Source organism: Sceloporus undulatus, chromosome 1, assembly GCF_019175285.1.
Source record: "Sceloporus undulatus isolate JIND9_A2432 ecotype Alabama chromosome 1, SceUnd_v1.1, whole genome shotgun sequence".
Taxonomy (NCBI): domain Eukaryota; kingdom Metazoa; phylum Chordata; class Lepidosauria; order Squamata; family Phrynosomatidae; genus Sceloporus; species Sceloporus undulatus.
In genome coordinates this window covers 97,853,844-97,864,589 of record NC_056522.1, presented here as the reverse complement: position 1 = coordinate 97,864,589, position 10,746 = coordinate 97,853,844, and positions in this window count along the sequence as shown.

Below are 10,746 nucleotides of genomic sequence, written 5' to 3'. Positions count from 1 at the left end.
AGAAGCCCTTTATTTTTTTTCCACTCCCAAAGCACTTCTGGGTGTGCAGTGTGAGACAGAGCAGAATAGCATTATTGGATTAAAGTGAACTGGGGCAAAAGCCATCTGTGTGCCAACTGTAAGCTGCTGAAGTCCAACCAGACAATCCTGAGCTGCTCATTACATGTCCAAACTGCTCAGTTAAAACACATCTTGCTCTCTGTTCTCTTAAGAGATTGCAAGTAACCTGTGCTTTCAATCTCCCCTCACCCTCTTCTTTCTTTGAACTGCATTCTTTCATATTGGTTCACAGAGGTTACGCTACTCTGCCAATACTGATTACAGCTGCAAATCATAAAATCCAATGTAATCACACAATTTACCATAAATGACGTTGTCTTATGCTGATGCAGACCACTGATCTGCCCATCATGATGGTGTCTATGCTGTTAACAGGCAGTAATTCTGCAAAATCTCAGGTAGCTATTCCCAAAGACATATCTGGTGACACTTTAAGCAAAAACTCCTGCCTAAACAACAACTGAAAGTGGGAATTGCTACTGCACATAAAGTACAATACCCTCAGCCTCTAAGCTTGCGCCCCCCCCCCAAGGCTAGAGTTGGAAGTAGGTAACAATTATTATATGCTGCTTAGTTTTTCCTTGAAATAGATACAGTATTTTATTACTTATCAGATGCCAATTATATTTAGCTGTGGAGTGCTTAGACGAAACTGCAGAAGGTCAGGGAGTCACATGGACATTGTTGTTGTTATTTTTGACTTATGGAGACCCTAAGGTGACCCTATCACAGGGTTTTCTGGGTCTGAGAGTGTGTGACTCACACTCAAGGTCATGCACTGGGTTTCCATTGCCCAGTGGGGAACTGAATCCTGTCCAATGCTCAAACCACTATACCATGCTGGGCACACAGACTACCAAAATACATTTTTAAAACCCCAAGTCCACTTCTGGTTCTCAAAAATGCTTTTTTTTTGGGGGGGGGGGGAGGAAACATTAAACAGAAAGGAAAGTCTTTCAACTTTTTTAAAAAGGAAATTGTTTTGCCTGGAACAGCAATCTGCCCTCATTTTTAGCAAAAATAAGATCAGTCTGTGGGTTTCTGGAGTTGTTAGTGGCCACAAAACATCCATGGGGGACCACATGTGTCCCCAGGGCCATACTTTGCCCACTTCTGATGTAGAGATTTTTTTTAAAATGTAAAAAATATCATTGTCCTAAACTTAGTTCTGAGGATCTGGACAAGATCCTTGGAGAGGTGAAAGTCACCATATGTGTACCAAAGACTCTCCCTGGCTTTTTGGCCAGTGTAGACACTACATAAATACTACATCCTTGGCCTTCCTAGGTTACTAGGCATGAAGAGGGCTGAGTGAGGGGACATGGAGAGTGATTAATGCCTCTTTACAATAAGGCATGGTCCCAACATGCCTGAAGAAGGCTGTTGTAAGACTTCTTCTGAAAAAGCCTTTCCTGAGTCCTATTATACTGGATAATTATAGGCCACTCATCCCATTCTTGGGCACAGTTCTGGAGTGGGTGCTGGCTTCTCAGCTCCATCAGTTTCTAGATGAGACAGATTATCTAGATCTATTTCAGTCTGGTTTCAGGCCTGGTTATGGGACAAGAACAGCTTTGGTCACCTTGATGGTTGACCTATTTCAGGAACTGGACAGAAGGATTGTGTCCCCATTGGTTCAGCTGGGCCTCTCAGTGGCTTTCAATACCAATGACCATGATATCTTTCTGAGATATCTCTCTAATGGGCCTTAAATACACTGTTCTACAGTGGTTCCAGTCCTTGGAGGGGATAACTCAGAAGGTGGTGTTGGGAGTTTCCTACTGTATTCCCTCCTGCTGGCCTGTGAGGTTCCTTAGGGATTGGTTTTGTCCCCCATGCCTTTTCATCTACATAAAACCGCTGGGAAAGGTCATCTGGAATTTTGCAGTTTAGTGTTACCAGTACGCAGATGTCACCCTACTCTGTCTCTTCTTTACATCTAACTCCAAGGAAGCTGTTTGGTGGTAAACTAGTGTGTTGTAATAGACTGGGTGAGGAGAAACCAATTGAAGCTGAATCCAGACAAGGCAGAGGTGCTTCTGGTCAGTAATAAGGCAGATCAAGGGATAAGGATCCAGCCTGTGCTGGATGGAGTTAACTGTTACACTCTCACTGAGACTGCAGGTTCATACCTTGGGCAACTTGAGCCTGGATGCCCATGTTTCAGCAGTTGCCAGTAATGTGGTTGCACAGCTAGTGTACCAGCTACTCCTGTTCTTTGAGACATCAGAGCTGGTCACAATAACACATGCCTTGATTACATCTCGATTGGATTACTGTAAAGTGCTCTACATGGGACAGCGTTTGGAAACTGATTGGAAACTGTAGTAGGTCCAACATGCTGTGGCCAGGCTGTTGACTGGGGCTGGTTACAGGGAACATATAACTGCCCTGTTGAAACAGTTTCACTGACTATAGTTTCTAGGAAGAAATTAAAAGTGCTGATTATGACATTTAAAACCCTATATGGCGTCGGTTCACACTTCCTACATGAATCTGCCTAAATTCTGAGATTTTGGGGAGAAGGCTTTCTCTCAGTTCCATCATCATCACAGGAATATCAAAGTGTGCCTTTTGCCCACTCTCATTCAATAAAAGACATGCTTTGATGACCATCCCCCCTTGGGAAGAGAATGGATATGATACATCATTCAGAGTGGCACAGAGAAAACTGCTACTCTCCAGATCAGTTTCACCTTTATTTCTCCTACGATAAAATCCTAAGTTCAAAATGCACAAGTATGTAGTTTGTATTCAGTTAACTCAGGAGTGGGGAGAGGAGATAAAGGGGTGAAACCCTGCCCTTTCTAAACCAAGTACATACATTCCAGTGTTTCTCTGCTTTAAATAGTAACTGTGTACATCTTTCTTCATTAATAACATATTTGCCCTTGTGTTCCCTGACCATACTCTTTTGGCCACACTGTGATGATGTAGCTCAGCCACATGTGGCTCAGTTTGCATCTGTGAAATGTTGTATGTACTTTAGCTTACAACAGGGATAAGTCATAAAAATAAGAAATACTGGGGAAATCAATTTTCCTTCCAGTTACCGTGAGGATTACAGCTAAGTTCAGGGGCAACAAAGGTGCTGGCCAAATGGCCGTAATAAAGTTGTTGTTGTTGTTGTTGTTGTTGTTGTTATTATTATTATTACAACACTACTGATGTCCATAAACATATATGTATTGTTTCCCTTTATAGGTGGCCTCTGGGTAGCAAGCAGTAGCAATAGCATATTCCCTGAACAATGGGCATGACAGAGTTTCCAAAGAAGGAGTAATGTCTTCACTTTTATGCCATTTCTACATTTTCTGATGGTCTGCTTTCCCCCTCCCCAGTCAACCAGGCTGAGCATTCATTGTATATGGCAATTGTTTAGCTGGTTAGCTATGGAGTTTATCACATGTGAAATTTGAACTAAAATCCAAAGCAAATCTGATGGGAAGGAGAAACAGAGTCAGTTCGAATCCAAGGCAATTCACGTGATTATCTCACTTGAAGAGTAGAATTCTGGTCATTCCTGGGTCAAAGTGAAGCGAGTACAAAATAAATTATCACACCAGTACATACCATGCAGAGTCACCACGTTTCCTCCTCCCTTCTATTTTACCATTCATTTCAGCTACATCTACATCTATCCTCATGTCATTCTCCTCATCCATTTCAGCCACATCTACATCTCTTGTCATTCTCCTCATCCATTTCAGCCACATCTACATCTATCCTCCTGTCATTCTCCTCATCCATTTCAGCCACATCTACATCTATCCTCTTGTCATTCTCTTCATCCATTTCAGCCACATCTACATCTATCCTCCTGTCATTTTCCTCATCCATTTCAGCTACATCTACATATATCCTCCTGTCATTCTCCTGATCCATTTCTGCCACATCTACATCTATCCTCTGTGTCAGAGCCTCCACACATTATTATTATTATTATTATTATTATTATTATTATTATTGAAATAATAATAATAATAATAATAATAATAATAATAATAATAATAAATTCTTTCACTGCAAAATAATTACTGTAGAAACTGAAGCTTTACTTGGAAGGAAATCCTTTTGATCTGAAGGAGATCCATTTTGGAGGAGTGTAGAAATGATCCTGTTTCCCTTATTCTCCAAGCTCCCTAAAGTACCACCACCCTGAATCCAATCCACACTCCTTCTCTTTGTAACAGTTGCCTTCTCTTAGGTTGCATCCGCACTAAGGAAATAATCCGGTTTGACTCCACTTTAACTATCCTAGCTCAGTGCTATGGAATTCTGGGAACTGTAGTGTCGTGAGACATTGAGCCTTCTCTGTCAGAGAGCTCTGATGCCTCAGCAAACTATTAAATTATTATTATTGTTGTTGTTGTTGTTATTATTTTGCAGTGCCTTGTTCTCCTTTGGATACCCTGCCTCCAGCCTTGCGGAGAGGTAAGAAATAAATTGTTTTTATTATTAAAGAATTATTATTATTATTATTATTATTATTATTATTTTAAAAATTCTTTCCTGCCTCTCTTCACAGCTGGAGGCAGGGTGCCTTGTTCTCCTTTGTGTACCATGCCTCGAGTTTTGAGGAGAGGCAGGAAAGAAATTATTATTATGATTATTAAAGAAATATTATGCAGCTTCTGTTCTTGAAGTAGTACCAGAAGCAAACGGAGCAAATTTGCAGCACTGCATCATGGGAAATTTGCCACCTTGGAGGTTTGGGGGGGTGTACCAGGACAGAAGCAAAGTTGCATTTCACACCAGACCAATTTGGATTGAAATCGAAGTGGGCTTGGAAATTTTTTTTGTGAATTCGCTTGTTACTGAATTCACAAAAATCAGGAGTCACTTTTGATTGGCTTTGGATCTGCCTCGGAAGTAAAACCCATAGAAAGCAATCACGTGTGATAATCTATCACGTTTTAATGTGACTTCACATGGTTGGACCAGGAGTGACTTCGGATTGGAGCTGCAAAACCCATCATGTGATATCGTCCTATGTCTTATCTCTACACCACATCAGAATAATTGTAGTTTAGTAGTGTGCTGTAAATTCCATCCTTGCTCTTATTATCTACTGCCTGGTTTCTGTTGCTTGGTATTCCAAATCCTAAACCTAAACCAAATCCTAAATTTTCTGTTCTTTAATTTGTGTTCTAATTTGTTCTGGTTAAAGAACTGCTATTGAGTTAATGCATTTACTCTCACACAATTTGAATAAATGTATAGTCTGTTTTACTTACTGCCATTCTGGGAATAATATTCATTATGCAATCTTATTTGTTAATAAAATATAAAAAAACATTTACATTGTTTTCCAAATTTTCTGAATTATTTACTAAACAAGCATACCTGCAGTTTTCTTATGTGGATAGGGCAGGGTACATTTCATCAAACAGACTTTTCATCAGCCTTAATTTAATCTGGGAGCTAAGGTTAGTATTTTCTGCATGCTTCTGCCCACTTACTTTTCAGGCATGTAAGCACTTTTTCCTTTTCTCTTCAACCTTTTCCAGGCTTTGTTCATAGATGTTCAGTTAAGTTAGCTGCTTCATGCTAGTTGGAATGTCTTCCATTTTGATTGAAATCAATTGCCTTTCAAGTATTAATGATTATAGAACAAACTCCCAGCAAAGCTTAGATGGGCAGAACAAATACAGCTGTTTTCGGCTGTGAGCCAAAACTGGAGTATTTTGAAGTAATATTATTGATTTGTGTGGAATGACTTCAAGCGTCAGTGACAGAGGATTACAGTCTTTCTGTTTCTGAATTTTTGAATGAAAGCATCTTAACCATTATTATTGTTGCTTTTTGACAGCTTTTAAGCCATTTTTGAAATGCTCTGGGATTTGTACTGAAGTCAGCTACAAAAAGAACTATTTGGTGTGCTATATTACAATTATATGAACAATTTCCACAGGTTGTGACTAAAATTAGGTTAAGATGTAGCTACTGGTAAGTGGCATGAGGTATTCCTATAACAAAGGGTTCCTCGTAACAATGAAGCCCTCATATTTAATCTATCACTGGAGGGCATAGAAGTAGTTTAAAAATAAAGAATCATTTTTATCATGTAGCTAGGCTATGTCTGCTGGGCTCCCATTTCTCAGAAATGTTTGTGATCACTGGAAGGAGTCTGGTTCTGAAAGGGAGATGTAAGAATAGAAGATAGTGGAACAGTTACTTTTTTGGACTACAACTCTCAGTGACCATGTTGATCAGGGCCAGCTCATCCATATAGGTGAACTAGGCAGCTGCCTAGGGCGCCAATCTCTAGGAGGCACCAGAGAGAGTGAAAGAAAGAGAGTGGCTTTAGCCTGAGGATCATAGAATCAGCCAAACAGAGCATCCAGCAGCACTGCCAGCCTCCAAGTAGCAGCAAGAGAGAGCTGCTTGCTGAGGCTGAAAGGAGGGAAGAAATTTGCTGTGCTCTGCAACTCCTGGGCTGCATCCACACTGGAGAATTAACCCGGTTTGGCACTGCTTTAACTCTTTCTGGCTCAAGGCTATGGAATTCTGGGAGCTGGTGTTTGTTGTGGAGTGCATAGTGCCTCCCTTCTCCCTCCTTCCTTCCTTCCCTCTATCTTCTTTCCTTCCCCCTTCTTTCCTTCCTTCTCTCCTTTTCCTTACTTCCCTCCCTCTTTCTTTCCTCCTGTCCCTCCCACCCTCCTTCTTTCCTTCTTTCCTTCCTTCCTACTTTCCTACTTTCCCCCTTTCTTTCCTCTTCCTTCCTTCCTCTCTCCCTCTCTCTCTTGCCAAGAGAGAGACTTGTTCAGGAAAGGCTTGCCATGGCCTTCCTCTGAGGCTGAGAGAGTGTGACTCCCCCAAAGCCACCCAGTGGGTTTCCATGGCCCCATTTCTCCCCCCCCCACCAATAACTCCTTCTCCTTCCCAGACTTTGACCAGACTATTCCTTCCCTATCCACCCACTCCCTTCCCACTCACTCACCCTTTTCTCTGATTCCTAGACCCACTTTTTGTTGTTGTTGTGTGTCCTCAAGTCCTTTCTGCCTCCTGGCCACCCTCTCTTGGGGTTTCCTTGGCAAGGTTTGTTCAGAGGGGGCTTGCCATGGCCTTCCTCTGAGGCTGAGAGAGTGTGACTCTCCCAAAGTCCCCCAGTGGGTTTCCACGGCCGAGCTGGGATTTGAGCCCAGAGTCATAGTCCAATGCTCAAACAACTAGTCCACACTGGCTCCAACAATCCACTTTAAAAGCTTGGTCTTCTTCCCAAATGTCTTCACTGCAAAGGAAGGCACCACAAAATGGAAAACATTAAAGAAAAAGGGAGGACAGGACACAAGAAAAGCTCCAAACACTCCTAGGAATGTAAATGTATGCTTCCTAGTCATGTTCAAAATGGAGGATGTTTTAGAAAACCTCCTAGACAGAAGGTTGGAATGGAGGAAGAGGAAGAGGTCTGCCCTGCCCTGAGGCAAACCTATCATGGGGTTTTCTTGGTAATATGAGTTCAGAGAAGCTTTGCCATGGCCTTCCTCTGAAGCTGAGAAAGTGTGGCTTGCCGACTCTTGGCGGTGTTATTGTTATTATTATTATTATTATAGTTTATTTCTAAAGCGCTGTAAATGGTGTGCCTACTATGTGTCTTTTCTTTCTTGCCCTGAAGTCATTCCCATCCTTTTTTCACGGGCTGCACCTACACTGCAGAAATAATTCAATTTGACACCGCTTTAACTGTCCTGGCTCCATGCTGTGAAATCCTGGGATCTGGATTTTGGGAGGAGAATTCGCCTTCTCAGTCAGAGAGCAGCGGAGCCACAACAAACTAGAAATCCCAGGGCTCCATAACATGGAACCAGCAAGATGACTAGATGTCCTCTTTTTCCAGGGTATATCTTACATTTCAGTCTTCTGTCCAGGAGGAATTCCAAAAATGCCCTCCTTTTTGAGCATCACTAAGGCATGAATTTATATTTATATGAGGGGTTTTAGCTTTTACTTAGTCACGTTCTCCATTTCACTTGAAAGACCTACATTTTGCAGTGCCTTGTCCTCCTTTGCAGTTAGGACAGCCGGTCACCATGGGAGCCAAGGGCAGCTAAAGTGGTGTCAAACTGCATTAATTCTGAAGTGTAGCAGCAGCCCTGGTCCTCTCACCTGGTGACCCTACTGGTTTTCTTCTCTTTCTGACACCCTTTTCTGCCCATTGGGTGAAGATTTTTAGTTTAGGGGTCATAGATGGACCACTACTACCCCACAAATTCATGGGGATGGAATCCAGATGTTTCCACATCATTAGAATGAATAATGCTTCCAGCTTGCAAAAGGAATATGTATGCATTAGTTTCCATTCCAAATATCTCAGCAATAAAAAAAGTCTTTAACCTGTAAAAACCTAATCGGATTTTTGACTAATTATCAATACTGTGACGAGAGATTGGAACCTAAGTTTTATCATGTTTAGCTTTAACAAATGAAACAGCGGAAATCAAGGGGTGAAAATAATTATGATGGGTGACAGGGGTGCCAAAATATTTCTCGCCTAGGGTGGCCAAATACCTAGAGCCAGCCCTGATGTTGATGGGAATTCAGGGAATCATAGTCCAAGAAACTATCCTTTCCAAAGTTCTAGAAAACAGTATAAGATACAGTATAAGCAGTATGAGAAAGAAATATTTGGGGGCTGTAATTTACAGTGTGGTATAATTTCACACCTTACATTTCCTTAAAACAAGAAAGTGGACTGAAAGAGACTGGTGTCAATGTGAGAAGCTGAAATGTGTGTTCAAAAATTAAGGAATCTAAACATCAGAGGATAGAAGGGAAAAGGATTAACATCCACAGACTCCTGAAATCTTTAAGCATGGGATCGAAATCAGTCCGGAAGAGCAGAAAGGTTTTTGGTTTTTTTGCTGACATGGCAAGACTTTAGCTTGTCTAATTGAGCCAACCTAGAAGCATTTCTAACTTGTTAATGGCACTGACGCTGAGGCTGTCATTTTTCTACTAGGCATAAGAAGCTGTGCTACCATTAGGCAGAATGAGGCAGCTGCCTCGGGCAGCTGATTTTGCATGTCATGAAAGAACAGCAAATTGTCCATTATTTCATTTACTGTTACTGTATTTTTACTACCAAGGAATAGTAAAGAGCTTCTCTAGCTGGGAGAGATAGCTGAAAATTTTGCTTTATATACCAGCATAATTTAGTAGGCTCTGCGTTATATGGACCTTGACAGACAGGAAGTGGAGCAACATTTTCTGCTCTGAAAACTATTTTGTACTGGCCCTGCTGGGCTTTGTGAATATGACTATCATCTTTACTTATATACCTTTTGAAAAACACTGACGGGTCACACTGGGTTACAGTGTTCCCATGTCATACACAGGCATGCCTTACGCAGCTTTCAGAATACGATGAAAGCTACGCAGGGAGGAAGTGGTGGCACATCCCATATGGATGAATGGAGTGAGTGCCCGTGGCGCACGTGTGCCACTACGCCGCCACGCCGCCGCGTGCACGAGGCCCATTCATTTAAATGGGGCTTGAGCATACACATGAACAAAGGGCGAACTGTATTATCTTTGTTTGCAAGATAGGACGTGGGGATATTATGAACACAGTGAGGTTAGAATGGTGGAGCAGTGAAAGTATATAGGACAGTCAAAAATGAGGAATTCAGGCAACAAGGATGACTTGGTTAATGGGTTGCGAGTGGTGGGATCATTAGGTGAAAGTGACCATGTTCTCCTGCAGTTTGTACTTTAGTTTTTCTGACTTTATCCCTACACGTGCTCGCTATTTGTTTGAATTCCTTTTTCCTTATTTCCCCCTTTTTCCATTTCTAAGCCAGGCATAGTCAGACATGCATTCTAGACTTTAGGAGAGCGGATTTCAGTAAACTTAGAGAAGTATTGAGGGTGATTCCGTGGTCAGAAATACTAAAAGAGAAGGGAGTTCAGGACAGATGGGAGTTTCTCAAAAGAGAGATACTGAAGGCACAATTTCAAATAGTTCCAGTGAGAAAGAAAAATGGGAAGTGTCTCAAGAAACCAGGATGGATGACTAAGGAACATTCAACCGAGCTAAGTTTTAAACGGAACATGTATAAGAAATGGAAAAAGGGGGAAATCATGAAAAAGGAATTCAAACAAATAGCGAGAATGTGTAGGGATAAAGGTCAGAAAAACTAAAGCACAGAATGAACTCAGGCTTGCTAGATAGGCTAAAAACAATAAAAAGGGCTTTTTTGGATATGTCCACAGCAAAAGGAAGAAGAAGGGCCACTATGTGGAGAAAATGGCAAAATGCTAACAGGGGACAGAGAAAAGGCAGAATTACTCAACAGCTTCTTTGCCTCAGTATTCTCAGGCCCGTTACACACGGGCACCCTAGGACGGACTCAGTCCGTGCTAGGGTTAGAAAGGGGCGTCTCTTCCAGACGCCCCTAACCCTACCACAGACTGAGTCCGTAACAAATGGCGACGGCCGTTCCACATGCCTGCTGCCATTTTGACGTAGTGGATGCTCTGCGTCTGCACGTCGCGCCCCGGAAGTGATGCCGCGAGTGCGAAGGAAAGAGCGCGATTTTCCGGACGCGCGGTTCCTGGACGCTGCAACCAGCGGCTTCTCAGCGGTCTGTAACGGACCTCAGAAAAGGAAAAGGGTGCTCAACCTGAGGATAAAGGAGCAGAAGACAGAATAAGAGAAAATCAGCAGAGAATAAGTAAAGAGAG